The sequence below is a fragment of the Festucalex cinctus genome, chromosome 5 (genome assembly GCF_051991245.1).
Source record: "Festucalex cinctus isolate MCC-2025b chromosome 5, RoL_Fcin_1.0, whole genome shotgun sequence".
Taxonomy (NCBI): Eukaryota; Metazoa; Chordata; class Actinopteri; order Syngnathiformes; family Syngnathidae; genus Festucalex; species Festucalex cinctus.
Window position 1 is genome coordinate 29,040,466 of NC_135415.1, and position 20,997 is coordinate 29,061,462.

The 20,997-nt window shown below is 42.3% G+C and overlaps 1 protein-coding gene across 1 annotated transcript in view; it reads left to right on the top strand.

The window, feature by feature from the left end:
- The first annotated feature begins 5,198 nt into the window (after nt 1–5,198).
- rchy1 (ring finger and CHY zinc finger domain containing 1) overlaps nt 5,199–20,997 on the top strand; it is a 53,880-nt gene continuing 38,081 nt past the window's right edge. Inside the window, exons 1-2 of the mRNA XM_077521186.1 lie at nt 5,199–5,300; nt 5,994–6,126. The gene's annotated coding sequence lies outside the window, so the exon portion shown is untranslated. The remainder of the gene's footprint in view (nt 5,301–5,993; nt 6,127–20,997) is intronic.

Sequence of the window (20,997 nt, forward strand, 5' to 3'; positions counted from 1 at the left end):
GATGAAGACGTTTATGAGCGTTCATGTACAATCATGTCATCAATACCTTTTGTCGAACATTGTTCTATTTTCTCGAGTAAACGTGTGCGAATAAATAGCCGTTGATGACTTGCCTCTCGTTTTTTCCTGCTTGCCAGTCTGCCTGCTGGGCTGTAGCTCTGCAGTGTGCCCCCCCCCCCACCTCCCACCCGCACCCCCTCCGATAATTACACTTTACGACTTGCTCCACAGTAAATGCAACATAAATCTTCTGACACCCTCCTGATTACATCCCCTGCCCCGTCCACGTTGACACACATACACACACAAAAGCTCTTATCATGCAAACATCGTAATCCCTGGCCGCAATTTCCTCCCTTTATTGGCAGTCACTTCTGATTTAATGGCGCTTTGATGATTGCGCAGTAAAATGCTACATGGGGCGAGATCGGTCAAGATTGCGCGGTGACTGCTTGCGTGTTTGCGTGCGTGCGTGCGTGTCGCTGTCAACGTGTTTGCTGACGGTATCCAGGCCTTGCTAGCTTTTTGAGTTGGCATTCCTCAAAAGAGGCCCAAGCAAGCCTGCGTAGCTTTCCTGTTTTAAATCACCGTAAACACGCGTCCCCCCTGTCGGCTCTCTGGCACCAGAGGAACATAAAGGAATTTTAACTCCCAAAGACAAACAGCTTCGTACCGAGGCATCGTCTGGCAAGTTTGCTTTTGGGTCCCACTTAGCCTCTCTCCAGTCACATGGTGGGGTGTTGAACTGGGGTTATTCGAGGTGAACGGAGCATTAACTTCCCACAGCCAGGTAACTCATTCACTGCCATTGACGGAAAAAGACGTCAAATGATGCATTTTTTGCTGTCTGGCAATGAATGTGTTAAAGACTTGATTGTAGCAGGCACGGGGGAGGGGCGGGGGGTGAAATCAAAAGTTGCTGTACGGAGAAGTTGATATCGACATGATAACTAGAAAGTCTGGAATGCTACAATGAAGCAGACGTAGCGCGGTGTGTGTGCGCTGTGTTCATCAGTCAGTAGCTTGACTTCTTTTGTCACACCTCTGTCATCGTCCGTCATGGACAGCTGGGCCACGGGGTCGCTTTGCGGGTTCAACAGGAGGTGAATGGACTGGTGGGACGGAGGAGGGGTCATAGGGAATCACCCAAATTGCCTTCTAAAGACTTTAAAAAGTCAGCATGTCACAAGTGCTTTGCGGAAAAAATAGATTTAGTGGTTAAAAATTTCAATTTTGCGTCCCCCCCCCCCCCCAAAAAAAAGCCTCCTTAAGGTTTCTGTTTTCAGTGATTAGAAGTCAACGTGTATCATTAGCTAATGTGTGTTTTTTTTTTTTTTTTTTATAGCCAACTCGTAGCTAGCACATCTTTTGATCTCAAAATAAGCCGGTGGTTGTTGTTTTTTTTAGCTCAAGCCATTGAGTACATTAAAAATGTATATCACTGGTGTCGGGCCAAAACCTTGTACCTCCTAAATCATCACCAAAAACGTTTTTTTTTGTTGTTTTTTTTAATTTATTTTTTTTTTAATTTATTTTTTATTTTTTTCAACCATTACATTCATTGCATGATCAAAGAGAACAAATATTTTCAACACTTTTGCAAAAATGACCAAATGTATAGATTTTTTGGTAAAATAAATAAATAAATTGCCAAATTGCCTGACACCAGCGACATTCAGATTCAAATCAATATTCAGATTCAAACACAAGAAGAAATAAAGATGTAAAGTCATGCTGCCGAACAATAAGAGTATACCTGACAAAAATGAATGTTGTCATGGGATCCGGACACCAGCGAAAGTTTGTAATTCAAATATAGTTTGTTGTCACTTCCAGGATTTGTTTCACCAATCTATTTAACTCATTCACTCGCCGCCATTTTCACATTTCGCAATCCCGTTCGCTCCCGGCTGTTTTACTGGATTTTGACTGATTTTGCAAGGCCCACAGAATATTGTGTTCTATTGCTATAAAAACATGTAACCTATCAAAAGAAAGATTAAAGTCTCTTCTTTCATCAAGAAAAAAAGTATGTTTCTATCTGTTACCGTTTTGCAGCAATTAGCATTAGAAGAGAGCTAAGTTTCATCAGTTTTCACAAATCTATTTCAAATTGTAAGTAATTGAGCTTTTTTTTTTTTTTCTCGACATGGCCCTGGTTGATCTCCTTTGCTCTGCTGCCACCTGCTGGCCGTTTGTATAATAACTACCATTTCTGCAACCGTTCTTTGCAGTTGAGAGGCTGCATCAAAGCCTTCTGTATGCTCTAGCATAAAAACAACAAAAAAACGTATAAATACGTCTTTGGGACACTTACATTTAAAAAACATATTTACACGTTATTGGGAGCAAATGAGTTAAAAGCTTTGAAAATATATGTTAAAATTCTGATCAAAATTGAAATAGAAACTAATCTTCCACTTGGTTTCATATTTTAATATCCAAGTCCAGAGGTTTTAGTGGCTCACCAGTCAAGAACGTCATTTCACGTGACTGACTGCTTGTCCTCATGACGGTGAGGGTGAGAGGCAGAGTTCATCTTGGACTGGTCGCCAGTCAATCACTGAGTCAAAATAGATTTTTTTTTAAAAAGTGTGACTCAAAATTTGACACAAACAAGATGTTGTTGGTAGCAAGGAAAGGAAATAAAATCTCAAAATATGAAGAAAAGTGCGGCGCCATGTTAGAAAAGTCAAGCTGTCGTATCGTCTCTGGTGTAATTTGTGTGTTGTAAACAGCAGCGTGCCGCCATATTGTTTGGCATCAGATCATATTTTACCATGTTAACACGCCATCTGTTTACCCTCATAAGCATACATTATACGAAGCGAATACGCACGCAGACTGGGAGCAGCGGCAAACACGCAGACGCGCGCCAACAAACGCGTTCCCGTCGGAATACACACATGCATAATATATGACTGCACGTACAGTGGATGCAGTCTATGCCGACATGAGCCAAATCACACATACATATTTCAAGATATGCCGTTCCGATATGTTTACACGGAACCACACAGTCGCAGTTGCCAGATTTTGGCGGGCAAAAGAAACATAACATATGGTTGACGCACACATTTTCAGTACAGTATCACAATTAACCGTCGTTTTACTTTAAAGTTTGTTTCATTGAAATGAAAATGAAAAATGTTTGTGGAATTTGCCAATATACAAATTCAGAACAATCACCGGTTACAATTACTAGGAGAAAAAAAGACCAAATCTGTTGCGAACATATTATTGTTAATTAAATACATTTTTTCACTTGACTTCCATTTTAGTTTGAACATCATTACAATGTGTTAAATAATCATATGTTATTCAAGAAGAGAAATTCAGCAAGTTTACCACATTGTAATCGTGTACAACCGCCGTGGCAGTGGCGAGCGGTGACCTTTTCGAGTGGGCATGCTGGACCGAGAAAAATGCGAGCGCCCGTAAAAATTTGGGGGTATTTTTTATTGTTAATTTTAATATTAAATATTATGTAATGGGACACTGACTATCCGCCAAGCTATTTCATCACCGATGTTTGCGAGTCGTGTAGAATCACGTTTTGGAACAAGTTGCCCTCGGTTCTTTGGCAGCTAATTGCAAAATATGTCGTATCAGGAAAGAAGTGAACGGGGACAGAGTCAGGGGAAAGGGAAAATGGGGGATAGGAGGAAGTAGAAGGGGAGCATTCTCGGCTGACAGAGGTTCATTCATCCTCTTTGCTAGCTCAGACAGAGAGCTGGCACAAGGGACGACAGCCCATAAATCAGAGACATCACAACCTGCTGACACACACACGCAAACCTTCCACACATTTTTACACATTTACACACACATTTATGAACGGGGGGTTAAAAGAATGGTCACCACTTATAGGGAAGTCCAATAACGTTGTTGTTTTTTTCTTTCAAAACGATTCCAGTATGAGTGTTCACTCTTGAGTACTCAATGGTTCAGAGTACTGATACCTGAAGTATTTTTTTGATCTATAAAATGTCATCAAACAAAATGACTCAACATTGTCAACGAAGTCTTTCTTTCTGCTGCAGATGATGATGATTTGCTGATGCGTCAGACTGTCGCAGTATAGCGCCAACTACTGTCGAGAAGGCCTCACTCAATGTCAGATTTTCTTTGTTTAAGTATCAGTGGCTGGTATCGGCATGCTCCATGAACGCCCGATTCCAAAAAATAAGGCAACACACTCAAACCTCGGTTTTCGAACATAATCCGTTCCAGAAGGCTGTTCCAAAAGTGAATTGTTCGAAATCCGAAACAATTTACACAAATTAAATTAGCGCAGTTAAGCTAGCGTCATTTAGAACATCACTTCCGGTACGCGCTCTTATTGTGAAACTAAATGGTGACACTTCCGGTTTCGGGCTTAGCAGCGCAACATCAACTTACGAGTGCTATGTGGTAACGTGCGGATGAGGAAACAGCGCCCAAACATTCGTAACAAGCATTTTAGAAGGAACAAGCTATAGCTGATTCTGGCAAGAAGGTTACAGACAAGAAATAAGGACAACAGGACCCACCAGTCTTTGACGCACACGCTAGCTAGCGCCAGACTTCCGGCTGCAATCGCTGCTGGCGAAGACTGATTCTGTTCAAGCGGCCACACGCACGAACGCGAGGGTAAGTTGTGTCACGTGAACTCGCTTTCCAATGAACAGACTACAAATTATGCAAATTAGGATTCGTCTCAGTTACGCAGTTAAAGTTGAACATTTCAGACTTAAGGAATAGACAGCTTTGTAGCCTTTTCTGCACTCGGCGAGTGAGTCGCGTTCAGGTCCGCTCGGCTTTTTTCACTTCGAGAGCCGATTTTTTTGGACGAGTTCTGAGACATAAAATTCTCGAATTTTCTGGTCGAAAACCAATTTGGTCGAGAACAGAAGCGTTCGAAAACCGAGGTTTGACTGTACCTGGTCATGGTATTCACCCATCCTTAACCACTTCCATGTGTGCCTATGCTATCTATCAATGTCATTCTAACACTGGAACTGGTTTGCATCATTGTACAAAAAGCCACCTCGCCTGTCTTTTACATGCTTTATTTTTTTTCTGTAGCTCTAATAGAGGATGTACTCTAGCAGGCTAATGATTGTCTTACCCAGGGGTTATTGATCACGCCCATGATTGATCTGAGGATCCCTCCGATTATTGGGTCATTAATCAGGCCTGCATTACCCTTTCAATAGAGCTGCCACAGACTGGCCCATGTCTGCTGATGGATGAGCAGCGACGAAGCGGCGGTGGAGGAAGAAAACCTGCAAAGAGGAAGGGAGCGGCGAGATCAAAAGGTTTACACTCGGTGACTTCACCCACGTTAATGACAAATTACATTGCTTTGCATCGTTGTAAAGTAGGACGTATTGACAATCGTGCAACACTCTCCGTTCGCGCAGACCTGCAAAACTGACAAAAATCCTCCACAAAAACATTTTTTTCTTCCTGGTCTTATTAGTACGAAGGCGTGGAACCGCCAATGTGGATTAAACATTTTTGACTGGCAGATACGTTCACACGTATTTCAAATATGTTCAAATGTATTTAAATACATTTGAACGTACTTGCAAGTACGTTTAAATATAGCATTTACCAATATGTAAAAAAAATTAATAATCATAATCATTTTATTATTTATTAATTAATTTATTAATTATTATTTATGTCTACAGTGCATGAGTTCCATTCAGGGCTGGACTGGCCATCTGGCATATAGGGGAGATGCCCGGTGGGCTGGCCTCTTTTGGTGCCGATGCAGTGTTTTCATTATTTTCCTATATTTATTCTCAAGAGACTGTTCCACACTTTAAAGAGACTAGTCCGGTAATCCAGTTCGAATATAGATCGCAAACTGAAACATCATCAGTGGCAGGACTACATGGTAGGCAAGAGTCGGGCTGGGCCGGGCCAGACCGGGCCGATGCACCCAAGTCAAAATACCAGGTCTGATTTTTTTGTGCCAGTCCAACCCTGTTTCCATTCAACAGCGGAGGAGGCGTGTCCCTTGGTGAACAAGGAAGTGCAGCACTTGAGCGAGTCAACAAAAAGTGGGCGGCGCTAACTACTTCCACTTCCTCCCTGGGACAAAACAGCCGTGGCACTATTTTCTCTTCTTTTCAGGTATGTGATAGCACTTTTTGCTTTTTTTAAGTGTCAATCTGGCGGCCGGCATTTGTGTTAGAAATAGCTTTGGCGTTAATAATAAGCACTGCTGCTAACTCGGTACAGTTCAAAAGCAAGTAAACAGACTTACCAGCACTTTCTTGATCATCATTCTGTCCCGGCTGGCCGTGTTGTTGCGCCCGGGGTGACAATAGAGAGGACGCTGTGTGTGACGTGGCCCGTACTCGAAGCCGATTGGCTACCGTGAGGCGAAACGCGAACAAAGTTCAATTTTTTGAACTTCGACAAATGTGCGGATTTTCGTCGCTAATGTGCGGATTTACGCGGCTGCGCACCGCGTCCCGACGCGCGAAACGCGTCATCCGCGCCGCCCCACGCACTTTCGTTCCGTTGCGCGCGAACTCCATTAACTACAATGCAAACGCGCCGCCGAATCGCCATCCCTCGCTTTTGGTGAGAACGCAGCACAAGAGTTGCCCACGGCACTTTTGCGTTTCTAATGATTCTCCATTTGCTTCACCGCTGCAGATTCTGTAACACCCACTTTAAATATCAGCCACTTTATCTGTTCTTAATTGGACATCTATCCGATGTTTCCCGAGAGAAAGGTAAGAAAGCAGTTTCTCAGGAGTGAGTATTGACCGTGTGCGTGTAATGGTCCCCGCTGCACCCGATCCGAGTGTGTCGCTTTGTAAGTTCCTGCCAAGTCCCTTGCTGGGAGAGAAACTGATACAGGGGCAATTATGGATGAATAATGTATGCTAGGTTCGATTTTGGGGGAACTTGTGTCGAGATCAGACGATCAGACTGCAGAAAAGATTTTTTTTTTTTTTTTTTTATGTCAGCATAGCTACGTGTTTGTGCTTGTATGTGTGGCACATCGCTGCTCTGTTCACAGAGATTACATTTCAAAATGATCAAAAATACACCCGACAGTCCTGCCAGGATAATCAATCACCAGACACAAGAAACGCGTGAGCATGTGAGTGTGCACGCGAGAGAGAGAGAGAAGATAGAAGGTAAAACGAAAAAGAGAAAGAGAGAGAGAGGGAATGAGAAAGCGCGAGTATGGTAAGTAGGAAGTAGGAGAAAGGGGGGCGGGGTGACTGCCGGGGAGCTCAAATACATACATATAGTTGAGAGTCTATGTGTCTGCACTGGGGAATTGGAGTCATAAATCAAACAGGCTGTCAGGCGAGGTGCTGGGCTTGTTGAAATACATGAAGGGGGGGAGAGTGGTAGGATGGTGTGCAGGGGGGGGTACTCGGGTACTCTGTCATTCATGTGCAGCATCACACGGTGAGCCCAAAGCAATTTCCCCTGAATGTCAGAGAAAGATGCAAGGTGGGGCAGATAAGGAAACTGCGCGCGTGTTGTGCATGTGTGTGTCTGCCTGTCGGTCCCCGCCCTCTCGTCCTCGACCCCAGGACGAGAGACGCGGGCCCAAATCTCATTATGCCGACAAGATAGAATTTGCTCTCTGTGTAACCTTATTATCCTCACCTTGATAAAGGAGGCGTAATTGCTCACAGCAACAACAGCCTGAAAGCTGCGCCGGCGTCGGTCTACGTTTGCACTGTGTTAAAATGTCCAAGTCGCAGAAATATTAAAAGTGATGACTACGAAATAAACAGACAACCCGACAGTGCAGATATATGAGTTAAATATACTACATAGCCTACTGCTGCGACTCATGTTTGCGAATTTAATCTTTAAACTACCTGCAATAAAAAGAACACTCAAACAAATTTGAAACTGTCAGAGAACTTTATGACAGACGTAACAAAATGTGCGGGGCACGCAAAAACCCTTTTGGGAAGTGCATATATCCCAATTCGGTTTGACATCACAAGCATTTATTCAGCTGAAAGCACGAGCTGCGAATGCGGCCTTCTGGTAAGTTTAGCAATTTTGTGGTTGACCCTGTTGAAAGAGAATACGGTTTGGTGTGTGTGTCTGTATCTACACCCTTTTGACCACCCACAATGCATCACACTGGAAGACTCGCTCCCTCCCTCCTGCCAAAAACAGCATGGAAAGGCGAGCTTGATGTGCTTGTGGGCAACGGAGGAGAAAACGGGGAAATGTTGATGATTTGTAGGGAGACCATAATGGAAACAGTCGATTCTGCAGTGGGCCGCTCGGCTGTTGAATCAGCGCTGCCACCCAGCATGGTTGCGATAGTCTCCGACTCTGGCCTGGCTCACGCTTTCTGTTATTTCTGCTTTCATGCCACCCTTCAAGACCTCCACAGTGTAGCTTTTAGTTTCATTCCAAACCACACTGTCTGCATATAGCAACATAGCAAAAAAAAAAAAAAAATCAGACAGAAGGCAAGACATGTCTTGCGCTACCCACAATCCCTTTTATCACTTTGTAGAGAAAAAGACACACAGTTCATGCAAGAGTATAACACAAGGCAAGGTGAGGTCGTGCAAAGTATGACATTATGATACGTGATAATGCGACAGTTGAAATAATTATCAGGATGGTCATCTTGGGGGGGGGAAAAAACTGCAAATTTAACTGGATCGGTGTTTAGTCTGCCATGTCTGATTTGGGCCAACAAGCTCTTTCCTCTTGTCATTTGGAAATGTCTGTCGTCTCTTTGTGAGGGCTGCTAGTAGGGGTGTGAATTGCCTAGTACCTGACGATTCGATTCGTATCACGATTCATAGGTCACGATTCGATTCAATGCCGATTAATCCCGATACAAATTTATAAGTCGATTGTTGCGATTTTTTTTAATTCAAATTTAGAAAATACTAATCAATAAACTTGTACAGTGTAAGATTTGTATGGAAATTTATTTATCTGAAACTTCAGTCTTATAACAGGTTGTAATCTGTTTCATGTTTGAACAGCATTGAAATAAAATATTAAGGCTTCATGTTCCATTCATATAACATTATTTCATGCTTAAGGTGAGAACCCTTAGACGTTTTGGTGAATATTTTTCTATCAAAAATGGATGTTTAAAAATCGATTCGGCCGCCTATTGAATCGATTCAAGAATTGCGCAATGTAAGATCGTGATCGATTTTTTTTTTAACAGCCCTAGCTGCTAGCATATGATGATCAAAATGATGCCATTCTCATTTGGGACAGAGGAACCTCAATTTTTTTATGAATGCTATACAAACAATTTGTATTAAAAGCTAACTTCGAGTAAAAAAATAAATAAAATAGCTCAAGTCACGCATTATTTTCGGTTTATGACTGGTCGTGCAAGGCCCAGTAAATGCTGTGAGATTATTCCATGTGTAACAAATGCAGGTTTTATTTCTTGTTGTTCAAAGTCAATGATACTGCTCTAGCCGCTTTGAAGCAACTCACTCTCGGGTGTGATCCGGCTGAGGCCATGAAGAAAAAGAAGGTAGATGATGAGGGGAAAATATGTGTTGAGAACCAACCTGGGTTTCCCCCCCCTTAGTGAGGCCGCTTTGATGCGCCTCCTCCTCGTTGTGATCGAGCCAATGCCACAGAGCAAACAGAAAGATGGCAGGGGGTGGGAAAAATAAAAATTTCACTCCAAGGAGGTGGCACCAATCCCAACCGGAGAGTGTTAACCGCACCAAGAGAGACGAAAGACTGCCTGGGTTCCATCTTGGATGTTGGTACAAGAGCTCACTGGTATAATGTTAAGCAAAGCTCCTGGTCTAGTGTTTCCTTTCACTTTCTTGCATTTTAGCATTAGCTTTTAGCGGCCGAACACAAAGAATTACTGTGGTGTTAGCCACTGGAGCTTTCCTATGGAGTCGAACAAAACTTTGGTGTTCATTAAATGTCTGAAAACGGTAACCAATTGCCCCAAACTAAGGTTTCACAAAACTTTGCCTGATTCATCCCTGCCAACACAACCCATGTGGGTTGGATATAGGCTGGTGAATGGGTCCCATCTGGGGTGCCAAGATGGGTCCCACTTAATTTTGGCCAGTGATTTCATGGTGGCCCCATGTGGGCAAGCCCACACAGTAATTGATTGATTCCCACAAAGTTGATTTTGAACACTTTTTTTTCCCCCAGTTTATATAGCTCTACACTTTCCAGAGGTAAATAAAGACTATTAAAAATTGACCCCCCCAAAATAATTGCCATGAAAGGGATTTGAACCAGGGTACCATGCAACCACTGAGCTGTACAGATATTTGGGGGGGGGGGCAGACTTTATAGATCACGTGACTTCAGCACAAATTTTACCAGTCCAGTTTTTGCTGGGAAGTCTCTTCTTTGAGTGAAAATAACTTCCCGTGCCCAAATTCCAAATGTCAGTGTTTCTTGTGACAAGCGAGAAAAAGAAAAATGGGGCCAACACCATTTAACTCTGAAATATTAAAATTCGACTTCTATAGTTGAAATATACTGTAATATACTTACATACTTTAACCATTTTTTAAAGTGCCGATAGGCCCAAGTTGGGCCTAATATGGCCCTGGCTAAAACCCACATGGGCATGGGGATTGGCTGGTGAATGGGCGACTCTAAGCCCATACCGAGCCAAAGCCCAACTCGCCCTAGTGGTGCCCATATGGGCCCCAACTATATGTGTTCGCTGGGATCTGATGTTTTCTGTGCACGTCTGAAGCACAGTGAATGGAGAAAAAAAGATATTGTTAGATTGTATCTTTTATTTTAGAGATCTATTATATATGTGCTAATGTTCAGCGGCTCAGCCCAATGAACATTGACATGATCTTTAACTCATTAGCTCCCAAAAACGTATAAATACGTCATATTTTAAATGTTTTAAGTGTCCCAAAGACGTATTTATATGTTTTTTTGTTGTTGTTTTTTTTTAATAGAGTATAGAGAAGGCTTTGATGCAGTCTATCTACTGCAGAAAATGGTTGAGTGGCAGCAGAGTATAAGAGATCAACCAGGCCATGTTAAAACAAGCTGATTTCCCCACAGTTCTAAGCAGAATTATGAATAATGATGAAACTTAGCTATGTTCTATTGCTAATTGCTGCACAGCAGAAACAGATAGGAATATACTTTTTTTCCTGATAAAAGAAGAGACTCTAATCTCTCTTTTGGTAGGTTCCATATTTTTATAGAAATAGAACATAATATTTCGCGGGCCTTGCAAAATCAGTCAAAATCCAGGAAAACACTTCAGTGAAAATGGTTGGGAGTGAATGAGTTAAGAATGATCAGCAAAAAGTGTTGTGATTTGTAATATAATTCAACTCAGTTGAAGTCCAATTCAGATTGCTGTCTGTCGGACAAACTAAGAAATACATTTTTTTTTTTTATAAATCTTTATTCTCCATTCACTGTGCTTATACAGTGCAGAGAATCCATCAGAGGAGTCAGTTGGATTTTTTTTTGTGTGAAACCTTTGTTTGGGGCGTGCGCGCAGGGTGACATGGTGGGAGGACATGCTGTCTGGCAAATAGCCGAACATTCCCACATCAGGCTGACTGACAATTGGACAGGCCAGCTGCCGTCCTTTCCGCGGAGACGGGTAAGAGAGGATGACAACAAGGATGTGTGCGGGTTTTTGTGTGTCTTTTGGGCAGCGTGCTGGAGATTTGATGTCACTGTGTCGCCGTCATCTCCTTTGTGCGCGCCGCATTCTGCTGCCCTTTGTGGGCAGCCTCTTGCGGCGCGGCTGGCTGACAGGCTGTGAATAGACGACCCCGCTGCGCGGTGGCGGCCTGCCGCGTGGAGTTAAAACCTCGGCAGCCCCTATTAGTGTCACCGGCTCGGAGACGTGAGGCTGAGAAGCCTCGCGTCCGTCAGCGCGCGTTTGTTCGCTCTTGTGCCGTCTTTATGTTCGTTTTTCTACAGTCCATCAATGGATCTATTTTCAGTCCCGCTTCCGCAGGGCCACTGCAGGACTGAGTTGCAACTTAGGGCGAGAGGCATGAGCAATCCTAGACAGATCGGCAGTCAAACACTTCTTCAGTCATACTTTGAGGTTTTGGGTAAAAGGGTGGGGGGGGGTGATGTAATTTCCCAGAGGCTTAATTGAATTGAAAAGTGAGGGGCGGAGACACAGGAGGTCTGTGAAAGAATGTGTTGAAGTATCAAGAGTGTGTGTGCAACCTAGCATGTGACGCGTCAACCCCTCCTACTCTTCTTCGTCTTCACTCGATCTGCTTTCAGGTCAGACATGATTAATGATCCTCAGCTGTCAAGTATATGCCACGCTCACCCTCCCCTCCCCCCTCGTGCCTTCACTCTCTCTCTTCATTTTCAATCCTGCGGGCTCAAACTGTGGGAGCACACCAGAAGTTGACCAGAAGTAGCACAGAGTATTATTAAATGAACGGGAACCTGCTTGCAAAAAAATGACTCGTGTAAATGATTTAACACACTTGCGCATTAGGGATGTCACGATAAGGGCAATATCGTGATATTAAAACTACCACAATATCGTCGTCGTCATGTTCACAGTATTTAAAAGGAACACATCTGTTTAAAAAAAAAGTCAAGTTGATTTCCATTGGTGCAGTTCTAGCACCATCTAGTGGCTATTTTTTTTGTGCAATTTAATTTTCATGAGGGATGTTTTGGCCTTCTATATTTAAAATCTACGCTAATTGTCAGATGAAGGGGAACCGAATTTGCTTGTGAAGCGATCAATGTGTGCTTGCATTCGCAAGTAGGTGCCTCCATCCGAGCTAATGCTCGAGGTGGAGGATCCCAGTCCAGAAAGTAAAAACCCTGCCACAGTTTAGTTTTTAATTGTGCCATATTTAAACTACAAGTATCTGATCCTTACTTTCCTAAAATAGAGGCTCAGTAAAAGTGTTTTTCTCCTAGTTGGTCTCTAAGAATAGAGGCCTCACAATGGACCAAGTGCTGAAAAGAATAATAACACTAATGACAGGCGAGACACGTGAACCCGAGCCAGAATACACTCACAGATGTGACCGAGTGCGCGCGCGCTCGCTCGCTTGTGTGTGTAACCAAAGTAAAGTCGAGCTTTTGTGCGTGCGTGCCTTGAGTGTAAGCCATGAATGTGCCATCTGAGGACGTTTGAAAGAGGCCAGACGCCGGGTGTCAAGAAGTGGCTGTTCCCCCGCCCGAGCGAGATGATGGATGACGGCGAATGAGAAGTTTCCTCTCCTGGACTGCGGCAGGCTGCCGTCAGATGAGCGGCCAGCTGCTTTCCATCGCAGGGGCCCGCGGGCTACAAAGGCGGCCGGGCCTCAAGACTAAGTGAAGGCTGAAGTGGAATTGTGATCGGTTACATTTCAGACAGTGAGCAAGTGCATTTGAACCCAAACACACTTATAAAATACATCATTGTCCCTCTAGTTGAATAATTGCTTGTCAATGTGCGGTAACTCGTAGTTACTGCTTTGACATTTGACATTTACAGTTTGGACAGATACAGTAGGCCTAGCTCACCTTTGACCTTGGAAAGCTGAAATTACTTGGGCGGATTGAAAAATTCTAGTTGGTCACCGCAGTGGAGTTTGTCAATCAAATCATTTGCGTAGATTCTTAAACTGCACTTTTTGTTTCCTTCATAGAAATCCAGAAATTAAATTATGAGTTGCGAGTAGACCATCCTCAATTTTTTTTATTATTATTATTTTGTTTAAATTAAAGCAATATTGCATGACAGTGACCAAAACAATGGTCTGCACGTTTGAATTCTTTTCAAGAATTCTCTCATGTCCAAAGGATTGTATAGTCAAGTTTGGTGCAGTCCATGAAAAAACAAAAACTGTTGTTGTGGTTAGTAAAAAAAAATTGAAGTTGTAAAGTATTTAGTTCTGCTACTACCTACCTAGTTTTGTTCAATGGGTCACCTAATAAAGTAAGCAGCAAACAACTTGCAACCTAGCGTTGCGGAGGAAGACCTGATTGACCTATTTGCTGATTCATAATTGGCAGTTTCATCTTTATCCAAACCTATTATGAAGCAATAGGCCTGTTTATATGCTGTTGGTTGAAACCACAATAAGATTTTCATCAAGAATGATATGGTGTCATACGGAGCCAATTAGCCAACTCTTGAGCGTCTGATTTATTAACCCGACTGGTTGACTTGCCAAGAGATAAATTTGACTATTGGCAGTACCCAAGAGATGGAATTACAAGACAGAATGGAAATAGTGTGACAGATAGATAAAGATGAAAATAATCTCTTCCCTCTGCTCTCTTGTATTTATTGTTTGCACATTTCTGTCCAACATCCGAACTAAAATACCGTAAATCAGAGAAATACTTAGCATTGTTTGATGTAAGTTGAACAGAGTAGTTTATGCTGTATAAAATTATGATCCTCATATCCTCAGAATGGAATCAGGCAGGCGTCTTCCAAATGTGGGTAAATATCATCTGCACCCTACCGTATTTTTTGGATTATAAATCGCAGTTTTCTTCATAGTTTGGCCGGGGGTGCGACTTATACTCTGGTGCGACTTATGTGTGAAATTAACACATTATTATATCATTTCACATATTATTTTCACACTAAACCGCAAGAGGGCGCTCTAGGCCTGTGTTGATAAGTTCAACATTGCATCGTCTACCTCCGAGTTGGGGGAGTTGTTTAAAAGTGACACCGAGGATGAAGATTTCATTGGATTTCGTGATTTGGAGTGAAACTGATAGTTTGCTAAACTTGTTAGCATGTTCTTTATGCTAGAGTTATATGAATAACTTGTAGTGATGGGAACATAATTCACCCACGGAACGTTGGGACGAAGGGAGAGTTCCGGGTGGGAAGGTTTTGTTATGTGGAAAAGGGGAGTTAGCCTGTTAGCTTCTAGCTGAGTGGGGAGTTGCTGTTAAGACCTCAGAAGCTGATGTCAATAAAACGCCAGCCTTTGGCTCCGCCCTTCAACACTCCGCCTCCGAAACAAACTCTTAATATGTTACGTCGTTACTGACATTAGCAGGCATGTCAGTCATGTAATGTTAGTATACCGTACGCTTATTCAGCCTGTTGTTCTCTCTTTTATTTTTATTTTAAATTGCCTTTCCAAATAAATTTCCCCCAAAAATGCGACTTATACTCCAGTGCGACTTATATGTTTTTTCCTTCTTTATGCATTTTTTGGCCGGTTCGACTTGTAATCCGGAGTGACGTATAATCCGAAAAATACGGCAAGTGGACAGTGCTGCCTACCACTGTCATTGGCGGTGGGGCACATGCGCATGCGCTACAAAGGGATTGCACGAGAAACCAAAATAAATAAATAAATGTAAAGGATCGATACTAGCTCGTTGGTATCAATACAATAGCGATACTCCTTTTAGTATTGATGATAAATGATACTTGGACTGATCTGCACAGCCCTATTGGAAAGGGTGACGAAGCAATTCCTAAAAGCTTTCGGACTCCAGCGAACCATGGTGAAATCCATTATCCACAAATGGGGGAAACATGGAAGAGCGGTGAACAGCCGGCCTCCAAAAATGACGCCAAGAGCACAGCGACGACTCATCCAGGACAACATTTAAACAGCTGCAGGCCTCCCTTGCCTCAGTTAAGGTCAATGTTCATCACTCAACCATGAGGAAAATAGCGGGCAAAAACGTTATCTAGAGCAGAGTTCCAAGAGGACGACGACTGAACGACCAAAAAAGAACATAAAGACTCGTGTCACTTCTGCAGAAAAATGATATCTATCTGAATAATTCCCATTCTATGGACTGACGTGTGTCTCTCGTTACATCTGCCGTAAATGTAACAAAACATTTCCGAAATTTCACAAATCATACGCACAGTCAAAAATGATGATCTGGGGCTGATTTGCTCCTTCAGGACCTAGACGTCTTGTTGATTGATGAAACCATGAATTCAGAAAATCCTGCGCGGAAATGTTTGGCATCAGTTTATTACCTCATGCATGCTTGAAACAACAAAATGACAGTTTTGGAGGGACCTAGTCAAAGTCCAGACTAGAATCTGATGGAAATGCTTTGGGTAGCTTTTGCTTGATCGTATAAATATGTGCTATTTTAAATATGTCCCAAAGACTTATTTATATGTGTTTTGTTGTTGTTGTTGTTGTTGTTTTTGGGGCGGTGGGGTTATGTTTTTTATGTTCGAGCATACAAGGCTTTGGGTTAGGGTTAGGGGTTAGGCTGATGCATCCTCTTACCTGAAGAGAACGAACGGTTGAAGCAATGGTAGTTATTACAAAAGCGGCCAGCAGGTGGCAACAGAGTATAAGAGATCAACCAGGGCCATGCTGCAACAAGCTGTTTTCCCCACAGTTTTAAACAGATTTGTGAATAATGATGAAACTTAGCTCTCTTCTAATGCTAATTGCAGCAAAACAGAAACAGATAGAAATATACTTTGTTTTCCCGATGAAAGGAGAGACTCTAATCCTTCTTTTGGTAGGTTCCAAGTTTTTATAGCAATAGAACACAATATTCTGTGGGCCTTGCAAAATCAGTGAAAATCCAGTAAAAGCCGGGAGCGAAGGGGATTACTTCTGTGAAAATGGCTGGGAGTGAATGAGTTAAGGAGAGTGGGTTCCTATACACTTCCCTTTTGTTCTTTTAAAAAGACATTGCAGGGGAATCATGGAAATGTTTTGTTCTAAAGACATTATGACATGATGACCCGATCTATTTATTATCTTTGCTCATCCAGCCATATTGTGACGAGTGTTGCACAGCTGGCCAGTGAATATTGGTTTTAAAACTCTGGGTAATTATGTAAAAGCTGAAAAAATGGCAGAAATGTGTGTGCAGGTCATTGGTATGCAACTGTTTTGTGGCTCCCGCCGGGTCACTAACTGATGAGTGACGGGTTTCATGCACTCATCAGCCAAATGTCACTTTTGACATCCTCTGCTGTCTGCCTCCTCTCTTCTCGTCCTCCCGCCTCATTTAACCACCGACACCTGTCTTTCGTCAAGGCTCTGCTTGTGTGTGTGTTGTCCACATTGACACAAACGTGTTTGCCATTTTCCCATTTGCCCGCTCCCGCAGAGAAAGCAGGATCGTTTAGCGTTAGTATTGATAGCACAGTAAACGTGGTGATTGGCAGGATCAATAAGTGGCTTGAAGGGAGCAATGACTTGCTTATGGCAGACAAAGGCCAACACGAGTAGTGTGGTTCAGAGGGAGAGAGTGCACTTGCAGGTTGTAATACATAATGGAGCCTTTGGTCCTCCCTCCAGGTCTCATTCATCTACATGACAAGACAATAGAACGGCACGACACAATACAGTCCTGAAAACTGGCTCCCATTGTGAGGACAAGTCAAAGGATGGCTTGCCAAGTTGATCATTCACCAACTGGTCATTTATTTTTGCCGCCATCCTTTTAACATGGACAATACATTACGATGTAAATAATGTGAATGAATCGGAAAAAGTCATCTTCCCAATCGAATTAGTTGCAGTACTATAACATTTCTATCACGCAACCTTACACTGGAAATGATTTGTTGACTTTAGCTAAAATGTTTGTTGGTAACTGCTCTGTAAAGTATTTTTAGTATCCATGTGCTTCATAGCGTAGAGCTGCCAATGTGGAGTAAACATTTTTGGCTGGCGAGTATGTTCGAACATACTCGCAAATATTTTCGAACATACTCACACATATGTTTGAACGCACTTGTAGGCTACATGCTACAAAGTTAGCATACCTTCCCATAATGCCACGGGGTATTATTTGTACATTCGCGAGCGAAAACAAATATGTTAGAACTTATTGAAATATGTTCAAACATGCTCACAAATATTTTCGAACATACTCGCAAATACGTTCGAACATACTCGCAAATATGTTTGAACGCACTTGTAGGCTACATGCTACAAAGTTAGCATACCTTCCCATAATGCCACGGGGTATTATTTGTACATGTGCGAGTGAAAACAAAAACCCATTTTTTAGGCATTTGGGCCACATTACCAATTAATTAGAAAATTAAGTATACCCAAAAAAACAAACAAACAGTGTTTATTCGTAACTTTTACGATTTATTATGTCTGCTTATTATGATTTAGGTTCGTCATTTTTCGCCCCATAATGCAGTGGGGTATTACGCTAGCGAATACCCTGCAGCATTATGGGAAGGTATGCTAACTTTGTAGCATGTAGCCTACATGTACGTTTGAACATATTTGCGAGCATGTTCGAACGTATTTGCGAGCATGTTCGAACGTATTTGCGAGTATGTTCGAACATACTCCCCAGCCAAAAATGTTTACTCCACATTGGCAGCTCTACACTTCCGTAGCTTCAAGTTAATGGTGTGTATACCACATACCAGGGGTGTCCAAACAACAGCACGGGGGCCATTTGCGGCCCACCATCTGTTTTATTAGTGGCCCACAGCCTCAAAATAACATTTGGTGCGGCTTTTTCTTAAAAAGGGGGTGCGAAAGGTGTGAGTGTTGAAAAAATGGGACAGTTGCGACACTCAAATCCCCAATTCAAAACCCTAAGTTTCTACTAAGTCTATAACTATTACTAAAAATTGGTTTAAAGAGCTTTTTGAAATAAAACCAACCTACTAGCATAATTGCCCAGGTCATTTTTTTTTTTTTTTTTTACATTTCCAGAAAACAGTCTTCTAACACATTCAACAATAATAATGTCAAGAAGTACAAAAGCCAAAATAAATGGTCATTGATGTTTTGCGGACGGTGAAGTCCATGTTTTCTTTCATTTCAGTAAAAATATGAGCCCAGAGTTTTGTTCCAGATCAGTGCTTTGCATGCTTACTAAATCTTCTCGAAACAAGTATAATCAATCCAACGTCAACAATAATTGTCCTTTATCCCAAAAGGCTGTTGTGTCAAATAACATTCCTCTCCTGCGTACCCAGGCTCCAGTTTACCCTTAAGGACCTGCTACTTTATAAATATGCATTGCATATTTAATAAAGGATTGAGAGTTTCAGTTCATTCCCACCCTCTTTTGCGTGCTCACTCTGTCTCAGCTGTTCAAATATTGTTTTTCTATTTAAACTGAGCTTGTGGAAATATTTACTCTGGGCCACTGAAGCAAGGGTGGATGTGAATGGGCATCATCGCCTCTTGTCAAATTAGCCGCTGTTCACTGCCTGCTAATGTCTGAGTAATTGGAAAGAAGGGCCGGGCAGCCACTCTGACTCAAGACTTAGTATGGACTTCACATGCTGTAGGCCGTCTCTGAGGTTTGGGACACAGCACGCCACCTCGCTCTGAGGTCACCTTACGGGGCGCTTGCTCACATTCACAATGACCTACAGTCCTACAGCGCTGTCCAATGTTGACACACGGAAGTGCGGTATTTGCTTAAACACGTAAATCATGTCAAACTGACAGAGCAGGAAATGATCTAATATTGTAAACCGAAGGTTTTGAAAGTAAATGAAACGTGAACATTTGAAAAGTAGAACCTGTATAATTGCAGTTTGAAAGTTCAATGTTGGATTATTGTATGTCGTTTCTAAGAATGTTTGTGGCTATAGGTCATGCTCTGCTTAAATCATTCACTCACCGCCATTTTCACATTTCGCAATCCCGTTCGCTCCCGGCTGTTTTACTGGATTTTGACTGATTTTGCAAGGCCCACAGAATATTGTGTTCTATTGCTATAAAAGCATGGAACCTATCAAAAGAAAGATTAAAGTCTCTTCTTTCATCTGGAAAAAAATTATGTTTCTATCTGTTTCCGTTTTGCAGCAATTAGCATTCGAAGAGAGCTAAGTTTAATCAGTTTTCACAAATCTATTCACAATTGCAAGTAATTGAGCTTTTTTTCTACGTGGCCCTGGTTGATCTCCTTTGCTCTGCTGCCACCTGCTGGCCGTTTGTGTAATAACTACCATTTCTGCAACCGTTCTTTGCAGTTGAGAGGCTGCATCAAAGCCTTCTGTATGCTCTAGCATAAAAAAACAACAACAAAAAAACGTATAAATACGTCTTTGGGACACTTAAAACATTAAAAAAAACATATTTACACGTTATTGGGAGCAAATGAGTTAAGGAGACATCAAGAGACCAGAGGAAAGATGGAAGGAAGGAAGGAAGGAAGGATAGATGAAGCAAAGTGAGATCCACAAACGCCAATCTCCACTGGCTCAGTGACCACACTCAATTTTTTTTTAGTTTAATTAGTTTTTTTTGCACATTTAATTAAAAGTTCACAATGTCAAAAGAAATACAAGCTCAAGCAAGAGCCCACCCTCTAAAACAGTAAACGTTTGATATAGAAGTGTTTCACAGCAGACAGTAAGTTAGAGAGCTAATCGAAAGCTACATTTTCTCCTAAAAGGGATCCAATGAGATGGGCCTGAAAGTGAGAATAGCACAGGCGGGGAAGGAGAGCAAGAAAAGCAGCCGCTGTGCTGATATTGATCTTCTGTCGGAGAGATTGATAGAGCAATAAGGAGCTGAGGAGAGGAGAGATGAGAAGCTGAGTAAAGGGGGGTGGAGGGCAAGGTGAGAGAGAGGATTGCAGCATGGAAGATGAATGGACGGCACGGCGGGCAGGGGCGAGATGGAGGCGAGAGGAAAGACGGAAGGAAGGAGAAGGGGGAGAGAAAGTGTAGCAGGAGCGGAGGAGGGGGTGATCTCGGTGAGAGGCGTCATCTGAAAGGTGAAGGATCAGGTGTCTTGCTTAATTAGGTCAAGGAGTGCATGGAGGATGGATGATTTAGGGCAGGGGTGTGCAAACGTTTTTCATTTGAGGGCCACATACAGAAAATCAGAAGGACGCGAGGGCCACATAATGTTAATGAAGAGAAATTTTGTTTCGTCCTAAAAATTGTACAAATAATTTATTGGTGCTTTTGCATATTTAGAAAGATTCTACAGTATATAAACCAATTTATTTGTAATATGGCACTAGGGTTATTATAGTTTGGGAATTTTCATTTTAGTTTGCATTTCGTTTTGATTTTTTTTTTAAATTGTTTTTATTTAGTTAGTTTTAATTAGTTTTCAGGGT